This window comes from Panthera leo, chromosome C2 (genome assembly GCF_018350215.1).
Source record: "Panthera leo isolate Ple1 chromosome C2, P.leo_Ple1_pat1.1, whole genome shotgun sequence".
NCBI lineage: Eukaryota > Metazoa > Chordata > Mammalia > Carnivora > Felidae > Panthera > Panthera leo.
Genome location: NC_056687.1, coordinates 48,522,668 through 48,549,008, shown reverse-complemented (window position 1 = coordinate 48,549,008; position 26,341 = coordinate 48,522,668).

Here is a 26,341-nt window from a genome sequence, read left to right as displayed (position 1 = left end):
ATCAGTTGCATTCTTATACACTAACAATGAAGCAACAGAAAGACAAATGAAGAAACTGATCCCATTCACAATTGCACCAAGAAGCATAAAATACCTAGGAATAAATCTAACCAAAGATGTAAAAGATCTGTATGCTGAAAACTATAGAAAGCTTATGCAGGTAATTGAAGAAGATATAAAGAAATGGAAAGACATTCCCTGCTCATGGATTGGAAGAATAAATATTGTCAAAATGTCAATACTACCCAAAGCTATCTACACATTCAATGCAATCCCAATCAAAATTGCACCAGCATTCTTCTCGAAACTAGAACAAGCAATCCTAAAATTCATATGGAACCACAAAAGGCCCCGAATAGCCAAAGTAATTTTGAAGAAGAAGACCAAAGCAGGAGGCATCACAATCCCAGACTTTAGCCTCTACTACAAAGCTGTCATCATCAAGACAGCATGGTATTGGCATAAAAACAGACACATAGACCAATGGAATAGAATAGAAACCCCAGAACTAGACCCACAAACGTATGGCCAACTCATCTTTGACAAAGCAGGAAAGAACATCCAATGGAAAAAAGACAGTCTCTTTCACAAATGGTGCTGGGAGAACTGGACAGCAACATGCAGAAGGTTGAAACTAGACCACTTTCTCACACCATTCACAAAAATAAACTCAAAATGGATAAAGGACCTGAATGTGAGACAGGAAACCATCAAAACCTTAGAGGAGAAAGCAGGAAAAGACCTCTCTGACCTCAGCCGTAGCAATCTCTTACTCGGCACATCCCCAAAGGCAAGGGAATTAAAAGCAAAAGTGAATTACTGGGACCTTATGAAGATAAAAAGCTTCTGCACAGCAAAGGAAACAACCAACAAAACTAAAAGGCAACCAACGGAATGGGAAAAGATATTTGCAAATGACACATCGGACAAAGGGCTAGTATCCAAAAATCTATAAAGAGCTCATCAAACTCCACACCCGAAAAACAAATAACCCAGTGAAGAAATGGGCAGAAAACATGAATAGACACTTCTCTAAAGAAGACATCCGGATGGCCAACAGGCACATGAAAAGATGTTCAACGTCGCTCCTTATCAGGGAAATACAAATCAAAACCACACTCAGATACCACCTCACGCCAGTCAGAGTGGCCAAAATGAAGAAATCAGGAGACTATAGATGCTGGAGAGGATGTGGAGAAACAGGAACCTTCTTGCACTGTTGGTGGGAATGCAAATTGGTGCAGCCGCTCTGGAAAGCAGTGTGGAGGTTCCTCAGAAAATTAAAAATAGACCTACCCTATGACCCAGCAATAGCACTGCTAGGAATTTATCCAAGGGATACAGGAGTACTGATGCATAGGGGCACCTGTACCCCAATGTTTATAGCGGCACTCTCAACAATAGCCAAATTATGGAAAGAGCCTAAATGTCCATCAACTGATGAATGGATAAAGAAATTGTGGTTTATATACACAATGGAATACTACGTGGCAATGAGAAAAAATGAAATATGGCCTTTTGTAGCAACATGGATGGAACTGGAGAGTGTGATGCTAAGTGAAATAAGCCACACAGAGAAAGACAGATACCATATGGTTTCACTCTTATGTGGATCCTGAGAAACATAACAGAAACCCATGGGGGAGGGGAAGGAAAAAAAAAAAAAAAAAAAGAGGTTAGAGTGGGAGAGAGCCAAAGCATAAGAGACTGTTAAGAACTGAGAACAAACTGAGGGTTGATGGGGGGTGGGAGGGAGGGCAGGGTGGGTGATGGGTATTGAGGAGGGCACCTTTTGGGATGAGCACTGGGTGTTGTATGGAAACCAATTTGACAGTAAATTTCATATATTAAAAAATAAAAAAAATAAAAAAAATAAAAAAAAAAGTATCTGACTGAGGCAGTATATGTGCTCGCAGATGTTTATCAGTTTTTAGCAGTGGATAATTGTCCCATCTGAGATGAGTTCTTATGCCTAAAGCAATATGCCAAATGATGTGAGGGATCACATTTGTTTTTTTTACTTTATTTTAGTTTAACTTTTTTTAAAATAAAATTTTAAAGATGTTTATTTATTTTTGAGAGAGAGAGAGAGAAAGAGAGCAAACAGGGGAGGGGCAGAGAGAGAGAGAGACACGGAATCTGAAGCAGGCTCCAGGCTTCAAGCTGTCAGCATACAGCCCTACACAGTGCTCAGACTCATGACCAGTGAGATCATGACCTGAGCCAAAGTCAGATGCTTAATTTACTGAGCCATCCAGGCACTCCTAGTTTAACTTTACTTTTAGTGAAGGGGAGAGTTAATGAAATATAGTCTAAAAACAATAAGGAGGGGCTCTGGTTTCACAGAAACCTATGTTAAAGCTGCAAAACATCACAAAGGATTCTAGTGCTTTAACTGAGGGAGAAGCAAATCAAGGCCCATGGGCCAAATTGAGCCCCCTTCCTGTTTTTGTAAATAAAGTGCTATTGGAATAAGCCCCACCCATTCATTTGTTCATCTATTGCTGCTTTCATGATGGCAGCATTGAGTAGTTGGGACAGAGACCATATGGCCCACAAGGTCTAAAATATTTGCTACCCAGCCCTTTACAGAAAAAGCTTGCCTACCTCTGCTTTAACTCCTACAAGATCAAAAGTTACTTGTATTGTTTGAGCTTTGTTGGCAATTAGGGGGCACAGCTGACGAAATGGTCACTTTGACAAAATTGCTCATATTACTACCCACCTGTCTACCCCCTGCCCCAAATACTTGTACTTTTCTTTCTTCAAAATCATAAAGAAAAATCATAGAGCCAGTCTACGTTTCCAAGGTCGCTAGGGCCGTCGGGATGAAATGATGGACAGCAGGTGTGAAGTAAGCTGCCCCTTGCTGTGCTGTGTGGATTGATATCCTTCAGACATTGGTGCCAGAGAAATGGAAGGTTGGCCTGAGAAAAGATAATGGGTCAGGAAACATGCCAATGAGAGATGAATGCCAGAAAATGAAAGGCTCTGGAAGTGAGGCTATGAAACAATGTGGCTCCTAAAAGGCAAATTGGAAATGGAGAAAGCCTTTAGATCAACTGTTGGGAAACTGAACCTGACAGCTGTGCCCAAGAGGGAGAAAGGAAGCCAGGAAAACTCTATGGACAGTTTCAGGGAAGCCCAGTCAGGAGTCAAATGGTAATAAAGAGATTAGGTTTGAATTAGGACTGAGAAATAGCCTCATGTAGGTAGAAGCCGAATCTAGTACAGGCAGAGAGGGCAAGAGAGCCCATTAACTTGAGGCTCACATTTACATTTTTGCTTTCACCTCCAAAGGAGGTTATATGTAACACCAGTGAGCAACACTGCAGGTTTGGAAGAAGGCAATGAAATTTAAACTTTAAAAAAATGTGACTCTGTGTGTGTGTGTGGGCGGGGGGGGGGGAGGGGATGGGTGTGAATTTAATATCTAGGAAGCCGTGGAAAATACAAATGATAAGTCCCATAGCATCAGCTCGGTAGTCAGGCCATTTTTGTTTAAATTTTGGCTCTGCCATTTGCTCTGCCATTTACTAGCTGTGTGACCTTGGATAAGTGACTTGACCATTCTAAATCCTGATTTACTCAGCTACAAAATGATAGCAGTCCCTGGGGTTGTTGAGAGGACTAAATGGGCTTATTTTCATGAAGTGCTTACAACTGGGTGTGACACAGTGGGTGCCATAGTTCATGAAATACCAGTGGGCTCCCTCTCAACCTCTGACATGCCCTGGCTAGAAGATGAACTAGATGCAAACTTTGGATATAACCTCAAAATGTTGATTCATGTGGCACCTGTCTCTGACAGACTATGTAAATGGTATTAAAGAATTCGTGTCCTTTAAATAAATGGTGTTTTAGTGTATTGAAGGAAGGAGGACTTGTTTTTTGGACAGTCTTATTCTATGCCCAAACCTTAGGATACTGTTCAGTAGCCATGGCTGTTCTATAACCAAATATCACAAGCATCTTTCCCAATAAATCAAAAAGATTATCAAACCTAAAAAAGACCCCCCAAAATTCAACACAATTCCACAACAGTAGCACCACCTACAATTAACCTAAGCCCATTATCAATAGGAGAAGGCATTGAAGAAAAACTTACAAAGCTAATCACAAAAACAGTACTTAAATACAATGTATATTATCAATATTCCTACATGGTATCTAACCATGACTGATGACATGAAAAATCGTCATTGTATTTCAAATATAAGAACTTAATGACCAACATTTGTAAGTCCAACCAACTTATCAAAATTGCTACCAGTTCATTTATTGACCTCCCTGCTCCATCAAAGATCTTTGGCTTTTCTTTTGAACAGATTATAAGATAGTGTCTGTGTGGGCGTTTCATCACATTGACCTGAATTCCTGTCCTGCAAAAGAGCATAATAGTGAGCAGAAAAGAAAATGAAAGGCTTGGTAAAGGTGAAGGAAATTCAACTCAGGCAGATGTTTTTGTTTGTCTTAAAACTGTGGTAAAAAATACATAATATAAAACTTACCATCATAACCATTTTAAGTGTACTACTGAGTAGTGTTCAGTACATTCACATTGTCGTACAGCCAATCTCCAGAACTCTTTCATCTTGCGAAACTGAAACTCAATACTCATTAAAACACTCTCCATTCTCCCCTCCCCAGTCCAGCCCCTGGCAACCACCATTGTGCTTTCTGTTTCTATGAGTTTCAGTACTCTAGACACCTCACGTAAGTGTACTCATACAGCATTTGCCTTTTTGTGACTGATTTATCTCACTTAATGTAATGTCCTCAAGTTTCATCCATGTTGTAGCATGTGTCAGAATTTCCTTTCTTTTTTAGGCTGAATAATATTCAATTGTACATGTATAGCACATTTTGTTTACCCATTCGTCTGTCTATGGACACTTGGGTTGTTTCCATATTTCGGCTGTTGTAAATATGCTGCTATTGACAAGGGTGTACAATAGGCAGGTGTCTTTATGAAGCTCTTCTGTGATGTGGCTTCCTTGGCTCCCTGGTTCCCTTACTCTGCAGAATATTAGAATAAGTTGGGTTCTAAACCAAGCACAGTGGGGTTACAAGAAGGTGTCACCCCTTACCAACTCTGCAGTCTTGGGCAAGTTACTTAATTTCTTTGAGCTTGTTTTATTCTCAGTAATAAAGGAACAGTGATATTAAAACACAGACTTGTTTTAGGAGTTAAATTAGACCACGCACAAAGTTTAATACATTATAAAAATTCAGTAAGTTCATTTTCCTCTTTCCCTTCAACTGTGCCATCTCTGATATGATCTCTGATCATCTATAAATATCTCTTTCCTTTATTCTTGCTTTATTATATTGCTTCTCGGCCTTTTGGCTAAGATCAAGTGTATTCTTGCTTTATTACAAGAGCCACAAACATTATCCATGAGGTCTAAGGTTGGTTTATGCGTTAAGACTTAAAAAAAAATGTCCTCCAGGGATCCCAGTAGAGTTGGGCCAACCTTACTTAACTAAACAAACACTCCTCAGAGTTTCAGTGTTCTTTTGAAAAAGCATTGACCTATCCAAGAAGCCTTATGATCCTAAGTTACCTTTCTTACTTAAAAGCAGGAAATAGTATTTTTCTTTTTTCAAAAGCAGTTTTAGATATTTGAACTCAATTCAACACAAACTTTCAAGGAATGCAAAATTTGAACACCCTCGGATGTTCCCCAATGCCTAACTCTTTGGGGCCCACTTACTTGTTTGACCTTGACCTAATAAAGAAAATAAGACCTTTACGTGTTTATGTTGGCAGTGAGTGTTTGATTTCATTTCTTTTGGGGAGTGTCACTGATATAAATGCTTCTGTGTGGTACACCTTAAAGAACATTAGAGTATAGTGACTATGCCAGTAATGGTTTGCTTACTTAAACTCAATTCAGTAGCATAAATATTACTTGAAAATGTCAGCGAAAATGTATTTTTAAATATTTGGAAAAGTATACAAGGAGAATTTTTGATTTCAGATCTTGGCAAAAAACTAAAGAAATAAGATGTCAGCTATGCTTTGCTAGAAAAAATTATGCCTAATGATTATTTTGTTTTGAGAGAGAGAGAAAAATTAAGAGAATGACTTGAACTTTGAGGAAGAAAAATTATGTAGAATAAAAGAAATTTAGTAGAAGTGACATGGAAATTAGACACATGGATACAAGTGATACTTGTTCTTAAAATTCCACACATAAAAGAATGTGAAATTGCATTTCACCATCATGATTCAGTCTGACATTAGCTAGTACTAACATGAAAAGACATAACATGAGCTTATTTATTTTGAAGTTCTTTTAAATTTGAATCAGAAAATTAAGTTAGGTTTCTAAAATATTTTGCTTTTGTAAAAGCAAGCTCACACAAATACAGATCACAGTCATTGCTAGATCTCTTGTGTATGAAGGTTTAGCATAACATGTTTGCAGAACAAGTTGAGGAACCTAAGAAGTGTTCGGAAGAGTCCGGGGAGTTTGATTGTCATCTTCTGAAAGGGGGAGGAAAATTTCAGTCTTGCAGGATCAGAATGAAAGCAGGGGGAAGGTGAGCAACAGATGGTTCAAATTCAGTGAATCCTATGTAGTGTTGGAGTAAGAGAAAGTTCTAGAGTCCATCATTACTTGAGTAGAGTCCATCACCTACCTTGACACGGTGGACTTTGAAACCAGGCAGTAGCTGAGGGTGTTAAATCAAGCCTTTTGGTGCTTATTATCTTTAGGTGAAACTGTGGTGCCAGGTATTGGGGGTGAGACTATTGGCAGGGTGCTGGCAGCATTGTAATCCTTTGCTGTGTTTCAGGTGTTAGATCTATCATTGCTGAGGTCCCTTGTAGTATCATGAAGTCACAGTTCCTCCATTTACCCAAAATAAGTGTTTTGAGTGATTATTGTTTGCTGGGTTTCATCTAAGACCTGGCTTACTAAGATTAGTCCATATATAATTCCTGCCCTCAAGAATCCTGGCTTCCCAAAGTTAGTAAGTGCATAGTTCCTGCCCTCAGTGCACAGTTCTGTCTGTTCACTGATGTGTACAATGTTCAGTGGTGTTCATTTGTGTTCTCATTATTGAAAGGGAGGGACTAACGTCAAAAGATGTGTGCACATTTCGGAAAGATAGTCCCTATATAAGGTGGCCTCTGACCCACAGTTTCACAAAGTGGAAGTCAAAGGGATGGAGAGGAAGGATTAGAGTTAGTGTGGGCTGCTTCCAGGAAGAGTGAGTAAGGGTGAAGCACAAGATAGTTTAGAGTCAGTGGATATCCAAGAAGGAGACTTGGGAAGGAAAGAGAAGGATGTCACTGAAGTCAAAGGAGGTCCCCAATATGTATTTCACAGTTAGTCTCAATGATGCAGAGTGTGACTTTAACTACATGATTTTTGAGGCAATTATTTAATAGCCTGTGAGAGCTGGAGGGGACCTGACCTGTCATCTAATTAACCCACGCCTGTTTCTACTTGACAAAGTGGAGCCTGTGGGCTAAACCGATAAGCTTTACTTAAAGAGCATAATTAGACTTTTTTTCTGGTGGCAAAGATACGCTTAAAGTATCCATATTTTATAGGAATATCCATATTTTATTTTGGGGATAATCCATACACTGGGAATTTCAGAGATCTTTCTAAGATCACCAATGATAACATTGTGTCTAAATCCACCTAACATTTTTCACCGATCTTGTCTAAATGATCTCAAGTCCATTTGACACTGGTCACTCTTTCCTATTTAAAACTTTTGACTCCTTTGGTGGCATTACATCCTCCTGAATTTTCTTCTTTTTTCTGATCACTCTTTCTTAGGTCTTTTTTCAGTTCCTCTTACTTAGTTAATCTCTACATCCTGCTTCCTGGGGTTCTGTCCATCCTTTCTGTTCTTACAATCCTCATAATCTTTCTGAGCAATCTTATCTACTGCCATGACTTTCCTTTATGTTTGTGACTTGTGTTACAAACATAAATGTGTTATGTGTTATGTAAATGTGTTAATTCCTAAACACACATCTCAAGCTAAGATCTGTCTCCTAGATTCCAGGCTCTTATTCCATAAGCCTCCTGAATGTTTTCATTTGGCTGTTCCATGTAAGCCTTAAACTCAATAAACACAAAATCGAAGTTATCATCATTTTTTCCCACCATGACACTGTCTCTCCAAATCTCTTTCTCTTCTATTCCCCATTTTGCTTGGTACCATGATGTGTAGACTCCTCAAACCACAAAGCCAAGGTTTATCTTTGATTTACTCTCAAATTCTGTTGAACATTTTTTTTTAACTTCTTGAATACCTTTCCTTACTATCCCTACTGCTATTAGGTAGAAGGATAGAAGGACCATCCTTTTCTACCTGGATCATGAACCAACCCACAAAAAACTCATTGACCTCCTTGCCATCATTCTTGCCCACCCCTAATCACTAAAACCCAAGGGGATTTTACTGAGGGGAAAAAACTAATCCTATAATTTTCCTGCAAAATAGTTTCTGAAGGCTTCCCATCACCTACAAGGTCAAATTCAAAATCCTTAGCATAGCATAAGGCCCTTTGTGTATCCGGACTTTCTTTTAGGTTTTGTTCTTTTGAGATTTGTTTGTATTTTATTTTTTATTTTATTTTTTTGCCACTCCATCCTTACTTTGTCTCTTGGCATTTCAAATATCTTCCATTCCTTGAACTTTCCATGCTCTCTATTTGCCTTTTTACAAAATTGGGGATGCTTGTCTCACCACTCTGGTGCATTTCTGTTCATCCTTCAAATCCTAGCTCAGATATAATCTCACTCCAAAGTCCTCCTCCATCCCTAGTTTGTGTGGTGCTCTTCTGCAGTGCACCTTTAGCATCCTATGCGCATCCCACTTCAGTATTTGATTCTACTAAAATCCTGTGGCCTATTTGTTGGATCCTTTTACTTCACCTTTAGACAGGGCTCTCACTGACAGCAGGGTTTGTGGCTTCTCTCTGTATACCAATCCTAGTGGACTCAATGGTAGGCACCAAGTGCTCACAATTAAACAAAAAAGAGAAAATGTTTCTGTTATTTTATTTCTTAAAATTTATTTATTTAGATTCAAGTTAGTTAACATGTACGTAGTATTGATTTCAGTAGTAGAACCCAGTGATTCATCACTTACATCACCACCCAGTGCTCATCGCAACAAGTGCCCTCCTTAATGCCCATCACCCACTTAGCCCATTCCCCCACCCACCTCCCCTCCAGCAACCCTCAGTTTGTTCTCTGTCTTGAAGAGTTCTCATGGTTTGCTTCCCTATCTGTTTTTATCTTATTTTTCCTTCCCTTCCCCTATGTTCACCTGTTTTGTTTCTTAAATTCCACACGAGTGAAATCATATGATACTTGTTTTTCTCTGACTGACATTTTGCTCATCATAATACACTATTTCCATCTATGTTGTTGCAAAGTCCGTCGACTGATGAATGGAAAAAGAAAATATGGTATATATATATACAATGAAATATTATTCAGTGATCAAAAAGAACAAAGTCTGGCCATATGTTATTCTAAATCAAAGGGGAGGGAGGGGGAACATATTGGAGTCAGCTGAAGAACTTGATTAAAAGTTCAAATACCCATGTTCTCATAGAATGTGCCCCACTTCTACTTAGGGCATGTAAGAATCTTTGGGGGATGTATGCAAATGATTAAAAATTATATAAACTAATTGGAAAGATACAGAGTTTAAAAAAACCTGGCCACATAGGAAAAACTAAGTAAAGATGAAATGATGTTCAGGTTTGCAATGAAACTGTTTTATGGCCATCAGAGGGGAAAAATGAAAAATGTGACATATCAAGTGTTGATGATAAAATGAAGACATGTGAATTCAAACATTGCTAGTGGCCTTTTGGAGGGTGACTTAGCAATAACTAGTAAACTCAAAGATGTATGTATCCTTTGACCAGTAACTGACACTTATGGGTTCATACTCAAGAGAAACCATGGCACATGTACACAAGAAGAAATGTCTGGAAATAATTATTGCAGCTATGTGCAATAGCAAAAACATGGAAACAACGTGAATGTCAATTAGGAGAAGAGAAAAAATTCTGAATAGGGAATTTGGGGAAGAAAAGGAAGGCAATGAGATTATGGAAAGTATCAGTACTGTTTTGTTTAAAACAAACTACAGTTAAGAAGGTTAATGACTTTGTTAATTTACACCAATTAGCCAGATCTCTATTAGTGTAAAGAAGAATAGAAAAAGATAATAAAATTGAGGTTGAAATATTAAAAAGTAAAAATGTTGTTTTGGAAGGGATAAAGATCAAAACAAACTCAATGCCTTAGGTAACTGTAGATGGGTACATAAACAACTTTTATTTTGGCCAATTCACAAAGACTTGTCTTGAATCTATCAGAGAAGTGTTGAAAACATTGCCTACTCTGACTTCTTGAATATGCCCTACTTTAGTGGTGCCATGTAAACAACTTCACTGGCATTTTCAAGGGGAGTTGTAATATGAAGGCATCATGTGATAGGAATCCTGTTATGTTTCCTTGCTAGTCCATTCCTTGTCTACCTGACCTTTAAATGTTTTAGTTTGTCATGACTCCATCCCCTTAACACCCTGTGTTCTTTCTCTAAGTGATTGCATCTATTTCTACATTTAAATGTCAAGTTCAGATAGCTCATTTAAACTCTAGACCTCAAATAGCCAACTACTCACTCAACATCCCATTGGGAGTCTTATGGACACCTCAGATCTAAGTCCAATATTGAATTCATTCTCTTCATGTACCTCCCCCAGACATATTCCTGCTATGTTTCCTTCCCCAAATGCAGTATTACCATCTACCCAACTGCACCTACCAGAAAACTGGGAGTCATTTTTTTTTACATCTGCCTCTCTCTTATCCTTTATATACAACCCATCACAAAGTTCTGTTGATCCTACCTTACAAACATACCTCAAATACATTAACTTTTCTGCAAATTCTTTACTACTTACAGTTTCTCCTGGTCTTTACATCCTCACTTGCCCTCTTATGTGTATCAGCAGCCTCCCTCCCATATCTGATGAACCTCCTCCCACTAAGCCATTGTCTACACTATGTCCAGAGTGATCTCTTCAAAATGTAAATCTGAATGTATCACCCCTACCTGAAGCAGTTTCCCACTGTTTTGGGGGGTCCATTACAGAATCCTTCACAGGCTGTACTGGACCTGGTCTCTCCCCGTGTTTGAAACTCATCCCTTTGGAGTCTTCTGTTCTCACTCTTCGCAGATCCAGCTTCCAGTCATACTACCTCTCTTTTAATTCCTCAAGTGGTCAAGCTCCTCCTCAGTTCACAGCTTTGTCCCATTCTGCCCCTTTTGCTGTAAAACTGACCCAAGAGACTACTTCCCAATTCCTCCATCTCAGAGATGCCACTTCATTCTTTAGCTCTTAGCTCAAACGTGACTTACCCAGGGGAGTCTTCTGTGACCACCAAAGAAACGATTATTTGTTCTATAATCACCCAACTCTGGCTTGTTAATAGCATTTAGACAAAAAGTAATCAAACATTCAATTGCATATTTGTCTACCTGCCACACTAGATAGTAAGTTTCACAGGAGCAGTACGGTGCTTGCTGTTCACGGTTGTGTCCCCAGTTTATAGCCCAGTGTACCCCAAGTAGTGCCTGAGTGAAAGGCTGGACTTCTCAAATGTCTGTGGAGAAAAGGAACTGAAAGGGACTACACAATATTTGGAAATCAGTTCTTTTTATTATTTCAGGTAACTAGTCTGGAACAATAGTTTTAAATGTTTTAAATGTATATGGAATTAAATATGTAGCTATGTCTTCATCTGTATGTGAATGTTTTCTTAAGCTGAAGGGCATTTCCTTGAAAAAAGTGATAAATCATTTTTTTGCATGTTAGATAGGCTTGGTTTCAGAGGCTATAGTGTTTGTGCGTGGGAATGACTCATTAGAATACTCTCTAGGGTGAACCCTCAAATAATCCTTAGCCAAAGAGTATTAGTTGTGATCTGGTGAGTGAGGAGAAGAAGAAAGATTAATGGTGTGAATGCCTTGTCTTTGGTATTGAAAAAGGATGGATTTTGGATTCAGATCTGAGTTAGAATCTCAATTCTTTAATTTGAACTTTGGCTAAAAAAATTTTTTTTGAAAACATTTATTTATTAGTAAGAGCAGAGAGAGACAGAGTATGAGCATGGAAGGGGCGGAGAGAGGAGGAGACACAGAATCAGAAGCAGACTCCAGGCTCTGAGCTGTCAGCACAGAGCCCAACACAGGGCTTGAACTCACAAACCGCAAGATCGTGACCTGAGTCAAAGTTAGACGCTTAACCGACTGAGCCACCCAGGCGCCCCTAACTTTGGCTAAAAATTTTAACTACTCCCAGTTTCAGTTTCTTCATTTATGTAATTGACTCTCTGTCACCTTCATGTGAACACTCATGTAAATACCATAGCTTTGTTGAGATAACATTTATCAAGCTCATAGCACAGTGCTTCCTCCTGGTAGACACTCAATGGATTCTAGTTCCCTTCACTCTTCTCTCAGTCTACACAAACTCATTCATTTGTCTTTGAATTGGCATCCAGTGTCTCAGATAATGGAAATCAGAGTGTGGACACTTGAAAATCTCCCCTTCCTAAAGCTTATTCTAGGAAACTATTTTGATAAACAGAGTGAGTGAAAGATTGTATGATCAGAGTGATGTATCAGTCAAGATAATTTTGTGCATTTGGATGAACAGATAATGAAACAAGGAAAAAAGAGGAAATCTCACGTGTAGAAGATTTTTAGCAATATAGTACTTTATTGTAAGAAGACAATGAATCAAAGTCTGTCCCAGCAGGGTTGGATATCATTTAGATGTGACCTTCCTAGAATATAGGAGTAGGTGTGCTGTGAAGAGTAGCCGGAAGGACTAACATATATCTTTCTGTGCCGGAGAGTGATTCATCCATGTCTCAGCCCATTTATCTCACAAATATCTGAGTGCTCAGGATATGGCAGGCAGTATGCCAGCAGCAGAAGTCCAACAGTAAACAAGCCACAGCTCTGCTCTGGTATAGGGCAGGGACGAGGGAGAATAAAATATAACAAGCAAATATATATGATGTCAGGTGGTGGTAAATGGAATAACATAAAAAAGGACAAGGGGATACAGAGGGGGTGTGTGTGTGCACGTTTTTATACAAGGTGGTCTGTGAAAGCCTCTACAAGTCAGATTTGAACAGATTTGAAGACAGAGAGGGAGAAGGGCTTGTGGGGCACTGAGGGGATGGATTTCCAAGCAAGGTGACAACGAGAATGAAGGTCCTAAGCAGACTGCCTGGTGTATCTAAAAATGGCACAGGAGCTGGGGCCAGGGCAAGTGAGGAAGAGTGGGAGAAAGGTCAGAGAGGTGGTAGGGTCCAGTAATATCATACTGAGATTTTATCTTTGAATCCTAGAGAGCTGGGAAGCCATGGGGGAGTTTTGAGCATGATCTTTTTTACCTTTTAATAGGATTACTGTTAATCCTGTTGGGAATGGGCTGTTGGGGGGCATGTGCAGAAGCAGGGAGACTGGTTAAGATGCTGTAACCAAAGCTAGATGAGAAGTATGTTCCCCTCAGTACTAGCTGCAAAGTTATATTAATAAAATATACCTCCATATGGCATTCCTTCACAAAAAAATGTTCTTTCTACTCTCCACTGACTACTGCATTAAACCCAGCCTGTTTCTCTTTGTTTATTCTTTTCTTTCCCTCTGTATACTATCCCTCAAATATTTAAATGAGAGTAATAATAAAAAGAGTGGTGAAGAATAGTTGGATTTTGGATATACGTCAAGGTAGAGATGATAGGATTTGCTGATGGGTTAGATGAGAGGTATAAAAAAGAAAGAGGAACCAAGGACGGCACTTAAAACTTGGGCCTGAGTAACTGGAAGGGTGGAAGAGGTGGGGATGACTAAGAGAGGGACAGATGCGGGGATGTTTTAAAATCTTTTTTATTGTCTAAGCATCTTCTGTTCCAACACAGTTTCTGGAATCCTATCTTAGTGCCTATCAGCCATCATCTGCCTGTGGCTTAATTGACTGCTGAGCGCTGGGTTCCATGGGATACAAGAGACTTGTCTGGCATGAAGGGTATTCTGTAAGGGAAGTTGGAAGGCATGTAAAACAAAGATTGCACCTATTTGCTACTTAGCCAAGGGCTAGCCCTGTTTATTAAAAAACATTCCAACTGTCTCCCTAGAGGGCCAAGACTGGGGTAACAGCTGGAGGTGATTCCCAGCTTGGCAGGGGTTGCAATAGCCATTAAGTCTCCAAACAATGAATCTTGAACTTTTCCAAGTTTTAGTCAGTGAAAGCATAGAGCTAGAGGAGGGAAGGACTCAAAGAAGCTTGTAGCTGGAAGGGATGTTAGCTAGAGTCCAAATCAAAACTCAGAGAGACATGAGACTCAGTGAGGTTGTACAACTTCTGTGGAGACGTGAGAGTAGCGGAGACAGGACCAGAATCTGGGTCTCTGACTCCTAGGGCAGTACTTTTCTTGCCGTACTACGCTGGAGGGAACATGGTAGTCCCAGCTATGCGCTGACTTGGAGCAAATCATCCTTTACTCTAGATAGGCTGCAGATCATCAAGCCTTCGCTTGATGGAGATCAAGCCTTCACTAGGCTGCTGTAAATCCCATGGCTTTACCCCGACAAGGAAACTGGAGCTGGCTAGGTTTCCTGGTCTAGGCAATGAAGAATGGCGCTAATAGTCCTTGCTTTCTTCTGGGGATAGAATAGTATAGACATCGTGGATTGTAAGTATAATGGTTGGAAAAAATAAACAGTGGTGTCATGAGTGATGTAGTGATGAGTATGTGGATAATTGAAATTCATTTACATATAACTACTGTAAAAATTAGTTTGTACTGTTTCAATTTCCTTGCCTTGCCAAACTGGCTGGTGAAGGCAAAATGGCTTGATTGGAATTTCAGCCACCTATTTTAGAATATCAAAGGAGGTGCTAAAGGGTAGGAAAAGGCCCAAAGTAGACTATTGTGGAAAGAAAGAAAGTTGATATGAGTAGTTAGCCCCTGAGAAACTGAGATTGATTTGTTTCACTCAAATACTTTGTAAATCTAGGTGGAAGTTTATGAACAGCTCCTCAATGGGGCCAAGATCTCTGGTTACCTCAAAGTAATTACACCTCCAGGTCAGCAATGGCCAGTGCTCACACAAACTAGTCACATTCTCCTGGTGTGTGTGTGTGTGTGTGTGTGTGTGTGTGTGTATAATCAAGTAGAATGGGACAGTCCAACCTTTTGGTGCAAGTTTGTCATTTTTTAAAAATGTTTATTTTTGAGAGAGACAGAGAGAGAGAGAGAGAGGGAGAGAGAGAGAGAGAGAGAGGGAGAGAGAGAGGGAAGCAGAGGAGACAGAATCTGAAGCAGGCTCCAGGTTCTGAGCTGTCAGCACAGAGCTCTACACGGGGCTCGAACTTACGAACTGTGAGATCATGACCTGAGCCGAAGTTGTATGCTTAACCAGCTGAGCCACCCAGGCGCCCAGGGACCCACTCAGTTCTATACCTGATGATTAATGCCTGATGTTTCTTATTTTGTTAAAGGGAAAAGTTTTTCATAACTGTGAATTTCTCACCCTGGTGTCTTCTAAAATGGAATATTTCTTTTATTTCATTCTGTGTCATTGCTCTGAGGACTTCTGTCTTTGGTTTCTGAGACATTGATCCCCAAGGATTTGGGAAGAATATATTCTTCTTTAGAAGCTGAATGCTGGGTCTCTGATAGTTAAAGAGGCTGAGCTATTTTTCTACGAAGTAATGTGATGATGCTCTTATTTCTCTCCTTAATCTGGCAGCATCTGTAGGAAGACTTCAATTAGTTGCATAAAGCAATCTACAAGTTAAGATTTGAGTGATTTTCTTCCCTGTTAAATCTAGTTACATTTTATTTCTCTTTTCGTATTTGTCTATTGTGCTAATTGAGTAAGCTCCTACCCTCTGCCTGGGAGTACACAAAACCCTCAATGAGCATGCCACATATTCCTAATACTTCAATTGTATTCTAAGATATGGGGGAGGTGGTGTGATGTTGAATTTTTTCATTCATGAAAGTTTTGTAAGCTACACATAGAGGCAAAACCAGTGAATCCTGCCTTCCTGCTTTCCTGTGGCTATATTAAAGACCAAATAGGAAAAAAAAAAAAAAAAAACCTCAGATTTTTAAGGTAAAATAAAAGACTAGAAAATTCTGAGTGTGTAGTAGGGTGCTTCTGGTTAAGTCCTGGCTTCCAGTTCATTATTCTTCACCTTAGGTTTCTTCAGTGAAGCGTGAGGAAAGCTTTACCAGGTTCTCTCAGTTTCAATGACCTGTCATCCGAATGAGGGATACTACAATCCCAAATTCTAGCTGAAGGATTTATTGTTTTTATTTGCATCTGTTTGCTCATTTGAACTTGCTTCTTCTTTCCTTTTCTCTCCTCCTTTATAAACGGTTACATGCATTTCATTGGGAATGAAAAATATGAATATCAATTTTCAGGGCAGTATAAAAGTCATTCCCTCAAGTATCCAAGTGGGCAAGCTGCCCTATTTAGCTGCTTCTAAGATAATTTCTTCGAGCGTACTTTCAAAACTCTCTGTGTTCTAAAATCAACTGTTGGTAACCATGATGTTGAACAATTAATAAAAGCAAATATCAGTGTTTTAAATTGCACTGTTTCATTTCCCTTTTATAATGCTTTTTTCAGCAGTGTTGTCTGTTACCGATGACTGACTTTCTAGAATGAAGACTAACTTTCTGAAATGAATAGGTTGGCCATACCAGGACATCATCTTTGAGATCCACAGATTTGGTGATTCTGTCCATAAAGGACGTTGATGCTGTGCCAGCAGAGTGAGTGTCCTAAGAAAGGCCACAACACATGAGTACAGCATATAGAACTTGGTAACATGTAGGGATAATCTTATAGCTGAAGCCACTCCCTGTCTCCAGATTCTACCATGACAAATCTGTTTCCATGAGAAAGCAGAGGGAAGTTACTTAGTCCAAGTGTTCATTTGAAAGCAGCCTCCATATCAGCTAGAGAGCATGCTTGTGTAGGTTGTAAGTGCTTAGAACCTTTTCCCCTTGGTCAAATAGGTATTTGATGCCCCAAACTGACTTCCTATTTGCACACAATTTCAGGGAACATTTAGACAGACATTGTCCTGGATTGTCTGCCGTCCTTTAGTTGCTACGTAGAAGGTGTTGTTGCAATGTTTTTGGTATGGTTTCCTCAGCTTGGAGCAGGGGTGTTGATGTCCAAAGATTGGTGACTCATGATGCCCTGACTCACACGGGACTGGCTTTTGCTACCAGCAAGTGTGTGTGTGTGTGTGTGTGTGTGTGTGTGTGTGTGATTTAAGCACACATACAGGTACACATATATAAAGAAAAAGACTGAGGGGCACCTGAGTGCCTGGTGTCTGAGTTGACTGAGCCTCTAACTTTGACTCAGGTCAAGATTTCACAGTTCCTGAGTTGGAGCCCCATACTGGGCTCACTGCTGTCAGCAGAGCCTGCTTTGGATCCTCTCTCTTTCTCTCTCTGCCCCTCCCTCACTTGCGACATGGTCACTCTCTCTCAAAAATAATAAATAAGGGGCGCCTGGGTGGCTCAGTCGATGGAGCGTCCGACTTCGGCTCAGGTCATGATCTCACAGCTTGTGGGTTCGAGCCCCGCGTCGGGCTCTGTGCTGACTGCTCAGAGCCTGGAGCCTGTTTCAGATTCTGTGTCTCCCTCTCTCTCTCTGACCCTCCCCCATTCATGATCTGTCTCTCTCTGTCTCAAAAATAAATAAACGTTAAAAAAAAATTAAAAAAAATAATAAATAAATATTTTTTTTAAAGAAGGAAAAAAAAGAAAAAACTGAACTAGCTTCATAATTCTATCACTTGTCAGTCAGAATGGTTCTTGATAAACAGGGGATCTGGGTGAAGTTTTACATCTTTGCACTAATGTGACTTGGTGACACTCTTTCCCTAATCTGGAGATCCCCTCCCTACAAAGGACTGAATCTCCATTTCCCTGTCAGGGCAGGCATGTGGGCCCAAGGTAGTTGTCCACATCTCATTCATTCCTATTTTGACTTTGAGAGACTAAAAAAATATTTGCTTTCTATGAGTTGCTTTTTTTCATTTCTACACAGTTTTGTAATAAGATCTCAACTTGTTTCAGACACATTATCTTAGTGATTTGTGTAAATACGAAGGAAGCAACCTAATCTTCCTGGCTCACAGTCTCCAGACCAGGTGTTCCCTGATGAGTACACTGGGCAAAGAGACTTGCTATTATTATTGGTGGAAACAATCTCATCTTTAATTGGTTTACCTTGAATTAACCCTAGTTTCCTGCTAGATCTGTTTTCAGACTTCTCTTTTTGAACTTTGTCTACATCAGTGTGTTTGCATTAAAATACTTATATCACTTTTATACATACAAAACAATAGGTGACGTATATAAATTCTAAAGAAAAATAATGAACATTCATGAACTTACAGTGAAATTGAGAACTGAAACATTATAATATTGTTTTCTCTTGCCTCCATTACACGGTAACTACTATCATGAAGTTTATTTTTATCAATTGCATCCTTCATTTTTTTGGAGGGAATTTTTATATGTATGTAATCCCTAAGAATATTTTGTTAAATTTTGTTCCTTAAGCTTTATTCAAATGCTACCATTCTCAATATAATATTTTTCAACTTGCTTTTGTCATCCAACTTTGCAATTCCTTGGTGTTGTTACACATAATTATAATTTACTTATATTATATAATAGGCCTTCATGAGGGTATATGGAAATGTATCCCTTTCCTGTTGATGAATTTTTAGATTGTTTCTTTTTAAAAAAATTATGGTTTTGCTACTATGAACATTCTTATACTTGCCTTTGGGGGTGGATATGGAATTGCTAGGTCACACTGTATGCTAATATTCAACACAAAAGGTAGATAATGCCAATTATTTTCCCAGGTGACTGTGAAATTTCCACATAATAGCGCATATGTAAATTCCTTTTGATCCACATCCTTGCCAGTACTTGTTTCCAGGATTTGGGACTTTTGCTAATCTAATGGGTATAAATTGGCATTTTATTAGTAACCAAGACAATGCAAATTGAGATGCCAAAGAGGTTAGGCATACGTGATATGTATAGTGGCCATTTCTCCTTTCTCTCTGTGAAGTAACTGTTCAAGACTGGTGTCCCTTTATCTAATGGGTTGTTTGTCTTTTACTGATATGTAAGAGCTTTTATATATTTTAGTTACTTGGCCTTTGTCGTTTGAATGTATTGCAGTTAAAAACCTTCTAGTATGTGACTTGTCTTTTCACTTTGCTCATGCTATCTTTTGATGAATAGAAGTTCTAATTTTAACATGGGTGAATTTGTTAACATTTTTTCATGGCTAGTGCTTTTTATGTCTTAAGATGAACTTCTCTACCCTGAGGTTATATTCTCTCAAGTTTTCTTCTAAACATCTTAAAATGTTGCCACTTATTTGATGTTCTTAATTCATCTAGGATTGGTTTTGTGCATGGTATGATGTAAGAGGTTTAGTTAATTTTCTTTTCCTGAAGGAGAATCATTTCACTCAACACTGTTTATTACGTACTTTTCTACTTTCCCCATTGATCTTAAAAATAACATTTCAAATTTCTATGTTCATGTCTGTCTGCTTTGGGACTCTTCATTCCATTTGGAAAAAACATGCTTAACAGCAAATACACAAAATCTTTTGTTAGGAATTTGTATTGAATTTTATCAAGTGTTTTTTTGTTTTGTTTTGTTTTGTTTTTTTTCCTGCAAAGCTGAGATCACCTTGTTTTTCTCCAATAATGATAATGTGGTAAAGGACATCTATAGATTGTCTTTTAAACCACCCTTGAATTCCTATGAAAATCTCAACTCAGCCATGATGCTTTATTTATTTTTTTCAACTACTGTGCTTGGATTGTTAAGATTTTGTTTATAATCTATGCATCTGTGTTTTGAAATTTGCCTGTAACTTTCTTTTTACAAGCTATCCTTTACTAGTTTTGGCATTAAAGTTATGTTTGCCTCAGAATACATTGGGAATTTTCCTCTTTTTCTCTTCTCTAGAAGAGCCTGAGATGATTTGTTCTTTGGAAGTTTCGTAGAATTCACCTTAAATAATCCTATTTGTCTTTTTTTTTTTTTTTTAAACTGGGGAAGATTTTCAACTAATAATTGAATTTCTTCCATGGTCCCAGTGTATTTAGGCTTTTATAATTACTTGATGCAGTTTTAAGTTTTTTTCTAATTTTTTTATTAAAAAAATTTTTTTTTAATGTTTATTTTTGGGAGAGACAGAGACAGAGTGTGAGCAGGGGAGGGGCAGAGAGAGGGAGACACAGAATCCAAAGCAAGCTCCAGGCTCTGAGCTGTCAGCAGAGCTCGAAATCACAAATAGTGAGATGACGACCTGAGCTGAAGTTGGACACTTAACCGACTGAGCCACCCAGGTGCCCCTTAAGTTTTCTTTTTTCCCTAGGAAAAGCTCCCTTTTAGGATCTCGGGCTTGATGTAAGAATCTCAGGTTCAGTTTCCCAATGTTGTTGCTGCTCCAAGACTTCATCTCATGTTTTCAGAACTACATCTGCCACCAGAAAGCACTTTTTAGAATAATTTTCACAAAGGTACTATTTGGTTTTACATTGTCCTTGTATATCATATTGCTGAAGTAGGCATTTGCCCTGAGGACAACCTCTATTTTATTTTGTAAACCTTAACTCTCTAGCTGTTTGCACATGTTATTTTTTTTCAGAGATACCTGGGGAAATTCTGATTTTGGTTTGCCTGATATACGTGTCCCCATTACAGGAATATCTTCCTCCCCTCCCCCCATCCCATCTGCCCCCAGAGAAAATATGCCCCACTTGAGGAACCATGAAAGCTCATCTCCCTCTCCTCTGGCTCCTGGGAAGCTGCCTTAATTCTAAATACCTCATGAAATAAAAAGTAGTGTGTGGCATGTATGTGCATGTGGGTACATAGTAGTTATAAGGAATCAGTTTCCTTCTCTATAAACACAATAAATTAATGTTATATTATATATATATAAAAAAAGAGCTTATGCATTAAGTTGGCATTTTGTGTGTCTGAAAGTTACCTGTGTTTTCAACTGTTACAAGTGCCAACACTAACCATGTGGGGAAATCCTAGCAAACATTTCAAGGGTCACATGTCTTTTGTGTCTTTGGCTTGCTCCTCATTTCATTAGCAATCTGCTAAAGTTAAAGGAAGATCCAACCACTAAACAAATTCTTGCTTTGATGGAGCCAGAGTGAGGCTGCCAAAGGCTTGTTTGATTAGCTGTTTTCCTCATAATAGCCGTATGCTTCTCTGCCCCTACCCATTTTTCCTTGCAAATTTTAGCAAGTGCCTGAAGCTGAGAAGTGATGGGATCTGTCTGCCTTAAAAGACACATTAGGCTGTGTTCAGATGATACCGAGTGGAAAGATTCCTAGGGAGGAAATAGCAATATCTGATGACTAAGCTTTTCTTACCCCACTTCACCTCTCCCACCCCAACCTACCCCTTCCAAGCCCTAAACTTCTCTTTTTGATGATATCTTGCCAGCAAAGCTCATTCTTAGTTCACAGGAAATGCTTTTCCCAGAGTACTCTTCCCAGAAGAGTAGTTGGACATCCAGTTGTTACCCTATGCCTGTAGTTTCTGTTCTAAAACAGAAATAGTGTGCCCGTTGGGGGGAAAAAAGTATTTTCTTTCCTACATAGAAATCTTAATTGTATACTACATTTTCTGCCATTTTAGGAGTGGAACTGTAGAGTTGTTTTAGAGCTGGAGTTGACATATTTTTCTGTAAAGAGCCAGATAGAAAATATTTTAGTTTGTAGGCCATATGGTCTCTGTCACAACTACTCATCTCTGCGGCAAAAGTGTTAGAGACAAGATGGCAATACATAAACAAATACGCATGGCTGTGTGCCGATACAATTTACTTACAAAAACAGGCAACGGGCCAGATTTGAACCACGGGCTATAGTCTGCCAACCTTCTTTTAGAGATACTATTTTAAAGGGACTTCTCTCAAGGTTTGTTGCCTATAATTTACTATCACTCATTTATCTAAAGCAGAGTTTCTCAGTAAAGCACTATTGACATTTTGGGCTGGTTAATTCTTTGATATGAGGAATTGTTCTTTGCATTGTAGGATGTTTAGCAGCATCTCCGGCCTCTACCCACTAGATGCCAGCAGCATCTCATGAGTTGTGATAACCAAAAATGTCTCTAGGCAGTGTTAAATGTCCCCCAAGGATAAAATTATTCCCTGTGGAGAATCGCTGATCAGAAGTGATGAGAATGATGTGTCACAATTGGAGGCTGTAAATTGTTAAACTGCCTTAACATAGAGGCCAAGAGGTAGTCAAAGGGAAGATTATTCAGGGCCATTTAGATTTCCTTTTGAAGGTGATTAGATGCCATTAAAGGACCTTATGGAGAGGGGTGTTGTTTTATGTTTAGTTTTATATTTGAGAATGGTCATTTTTCCATAAGAGAAGAAAATGGGTCACACAAAACAAGACTGGAGGCAGGGAGGTCAATAAGTAGACTCAGTTCCCAACATTTTGACTGATACATCTTGAACAGTGTTAGTCTGGTTGTTGGGCATTATTAAATTCTCATAAAACTCTTGTAATCCTAGTCAAACCTACAAAAGACCAATTAGTGCTATAAAGTTAACCTATAATTTATCAAAGATGTACCTGATCTTACAATCAAGCTAAGTTGTCTTAGAACCCTTGTTTTCTTCTACTGGAAAAATTGTCTCAGAAAACAAAACCACCTAAAGCCTTCTCAGCTGTGACTATAGAACCAGAGCAAGGATACTGACCATCATCATGGGATGTACTTAATAAGTTATTGTGGCCAAATGAATAGGCTAACTCTAGTTTAAGGATCAATCTACTTTAGGGATCAAGAATTAACTCTTGATTTGGAACAAAATCAAAAGTCCAATGTTCACTGAATACATTTACAACATCATCTGTAATTGGCTATGACACCTCTGTTAAACAACTCTGATGGTGATATGGCTCCCAGGAAGCTCATGATATTTTGTAGTCTGTAATGATTAGAAAGCTCTTTGTTTCTTTTTAAACTTCTATAAGATATTGGATATTTAGTGTTTCTTTCCAAAGACCTGGAATGGTTGCATTGATGAGTGTCCTTTTCCCCGGACAGTCTGGGAACACAAACAAATGCTCACCTTCAAGCTCTCCCTTGTTACAGTCTGTCCTTAATTCCAGTTATTCTCACAATTGTGATATCTATTTGTGGTTATGAAAGGTCTCCAGTCTCCAAGCACCATGCTAGGTAGTGAGGATACAAAGATGAGAAGGCAGTTTTTGCTCACAAAGACCTTACAGGTCCATGGGAGATAGAGGATGGGGTTCAGTCATTAAAATAATAAGTACAGTTGATCTAATTCATATAATGTGATATATTCTTCATCATTATTGAGGGAAGAATGTGAAAACCACTCAGTCACTCTGTAAAATGAAACCTTCCCTTTCCTCTTGCCCAAACTTGAAGTTTCAACTTTATTTTCAGGAAGATGTGATTCCAACTCCACTTCCTTAATAGCTATTCTGTTTGGGCAAGTTTATCTCTTATTGGCCAGACTCCAAATCTGACAAAATGTATAAGTCACAGAGGTGCTCAAGGTGTTCATACAGAAGAGGTGACCACTCCAACCATCAGCCACCCCAGAGAGACACCAATTTCCTGATCACTTAAAACTTTAAAGGGGCACCTGCATGGCTCAGTCAATTGAGCATCCAACTCTTGATTTCAGTTTAGGTCATGATCCAGGGTCATGGGATTGAGCCCCACATTGGGCTCCACTCTAAGTGTGGAGCCTGCTTAAGATTCTCCCTCTCTTTCTCTCTCTCTCCCCCTCTGCCCCCTCCCCTGTCATATGTGTGCTCTCTCTCTCTCTAAAATAAAAGATAATAATAAATAAGTAAAACTAAGAAGACCCCTAAGTGGAGGAAACCTCAGGACTGAATGATTTCAGAATACAATACTCTCTAGCTAATTAGGAGATGAGCTTGAAGGTTAGACAATAGCCTCAGTTTCATATATAATAGCTTAATCCCTTTTGTGTGGGCTTGACGTCATGTCCATTAACCTCATCACCCATATTTTGAAAATCCAATGAAGTAATACAGACAAGTTCCTTGAGGTACACATTAATGAACATTTGTTTAAGCACCACTGCGTATCTTCCAGTAAAAACAGTAAGTGAAGTACTTTAAGCTGGAAGACAGATAAGAATTGGTGGGAGATTTTTTCCCTGCTTTTCGCTCACCATCTGCCACATAATTTGCTGATAGTGTAACACTTTGGATAAAATTCAGTAAATTTGGTAAACTTAAGGGAAAACAAGGTGAGGATTTTTCTTCTAAACTGCTCTATTTTTTAGGAGTGCAGAACCATTATAACTCATGTTTAACATAAGGCACAAAAATGTTGTAGAGTTTAGTTGTGTAAGCTTAAGTGCTCTAGGTTTGTTAAGTCTGAAGATGTACCAATTCATCTCCTAGGAAGCATGTTGTTTGACCTAAACGAAACAGAAAGAAAAGTGTAAATTGGAAAAAAAATCACTTAGCTTTGTACATATAAACATGTTCTTCATCTCTAAATTGAAAAAGTAATATTTGTTGCACTAAGAAAAGAAAAGCTGCTCTTTTTTTCCTAGTAAGAATTCCAGGAAAAGCAAAAAAGTCGTTAAAACACTTAATCCTTCTTTTCTATGTGACTCACGGTTTCCTTTTTGCTCCTGACAACATAAGTATCTTTGTATCTGTGTATCAGCCTGCCTAAGGCTTCATCTCCTTCTGTCGCTCAAAGACAGAGCCATGGGGACATTTCCAAAAGTCAGCTAAGGAGAATGCACACACTTAAAACCCACACCTGTTAATCCCCCATCTTTTCCAAAAGAGTTTCTTATTCAGTGTTAGACTGAGAACCTTTGTGAGGGAGTCCAGAATATTTTAACATTTCCTGCTTCATCTACAACTTAGAGCCAAAAGTATAGCCCCAGTTTCTTCCAAGATGTTTTATGAGCAAAGAGTCATGTGCTCTGTAATCATTCTTAGTTTAAGATGCCTCAGGTTTCATGCTTTGGGGATAGAGAAGGAAAGTACATTTTCTCCTGACACTTCCAGTCCACGGGATATATATTTTGAAATCCTCAATCTCTCTCTCTCTCTCTCTCTCTCTCTCTCTCTCTCTCTCTCTCTCTCTCTCTCTCTCTCTTTTTTCCAGCTAGATTGTGATCACCAAGTTGGGATGCTGGATTAAAATGCATAAGTCTTGATTTGGTAAATGACATGTTACTGTGTTTATAAGCATGTTTAAGACCAGCTACAAGCAAAAGAGTGTGGTTTTTTTTAAGTGCAATTTCATTGCCTCTGTCTGCTTCCTTTTCCTGTGCCATTTCTTACCTTGATGCTGACCTCCCTGGGCCTTCCAAGATGTCATCCTTATATTTTGTTGTTTTTTCTTCCTATTCAAATGGGTTGTGAAGAAAATATTACTACTCCACTCACACCAAGTAAAAATAGTCTAACAATTTCTCCTCCCAAGTAAATTCACATTTAAACAAAGCCTAAACTAAATGAGTATGTTTTCCAGTAAGTTGAGATGAAGGCCGGGACTTTCTACCAGGCAGTGGTCTAACTCTGATCCTAATTATATGTTTTATGGTCATCACTGGGCTGATTCCACATTAAAGATATTTTTCTTTTTTGACCCATTGTTTATTTCATGCATGAAGCAGAATGGGGCAAAAATAAGCTGAAGAAAGTTATTCTTTTTAAAAAAAATTTTTAAATGTTTATTTATTTCTGAGAGAGAGAGAGAGAGAAAGGGAGAGAGAGAGAGAGAGAGAGAGAGAGAGGCAGAGAGAGACAGAGAGAAAATGAGCAGAGGAGGGCAGAGAGATACAGACTCCAAAGCAGGCTCTAGGCTCTGAGCTATCAGCACAGAACCCAGGGTGGGGCTTGAACCTACAAACTCGTGAGATGGTGACCTGAGCTGAAGCTGACTGAGCCACCCAGGCTCCCCAAAAGTTATTCTTTATTACTCTGAAAGTCATAATTTGTTTCTTAAGTATATCACATATCCATTTATGCAAATGAATATGGAAATACAAATAAATACTTAAACTGGAAAGATAAACTGAAAATAAATATCAGGCACTAAGTGCTAGTGAGTGGAACAGACAGCAAGACCAGATCAGGGGAAGGAAACAGCAGACTAGGGCTATGGGA